Raw genomic sequence first — 574 nt, 5'->3', positions numbered from 1 at the left:
AGGCAACAGAGTGAGACTCTGTCTCGAAAAAAAAAAAATATGGTGACCTCTCAGGAGCGGCAGACCACCAGGTTGTCTAAGGAAGGCTGGACTGGGCCAGGCTGGAAACAGAACAGGTCAGAACTCCCGTGCTGATCAGTAGTGGGATCTTGCCTGTGAATAGCCACTGCATTCCAGCCTGGGCAACACAGCAAGACCCTGTTTCTTAAAAAAAAAAAAAAATTAAAAAAACCCAAAACACTCTCTGTCTCACATTTAGGACACTTTGCACATGTAGACTTGTTTTAATAGCTCTTTTCTTTTCTTTTCTTTCTTTCTTTTTTTTCAGGGACAGGGTCTCACTCTGTTGCCCAGGTTGTAGTGCAGTGGCATGATGATTGCTCTCTGCAACCTGGAATTCCTGGGCTCAAGTGGTCCTTCTAACTCAGCCTCCCAAGTATCTAGGATTACAGGTGTATGCCTGTGCCTGGCTGATTTTAAAAAATATTTTGTGGAGATGTGGTCTTGCTATGTTGCTCAGGCTGGTCTTGAACTCGTGTCTTGAACTCCTGGCCTCAAGCAATACTCTTGCCTC

The sequence above is a fragment of the Propithecus coquereli genome, unplaced genomic scaffold (assembly GCF_000956105.1).
Source record: "Propithecus coquereli isolate 6110/MARCELLA unplaced genomic scaffold, Pcoq_1.0 Scaffold346, whole genome shotgun sequence".
In the NCBI taxonomy this organism is placed as follows: Eukaryota; Metazoa; Chordata; class Mammalia; order Primates; family Indriidae; genus Propithecus; species Propithecus coquereli.
The sequence above is the reverse complement of the archived record's forward strand: the minus strand, read 5'-3'. Positions refer to the sequence as shown.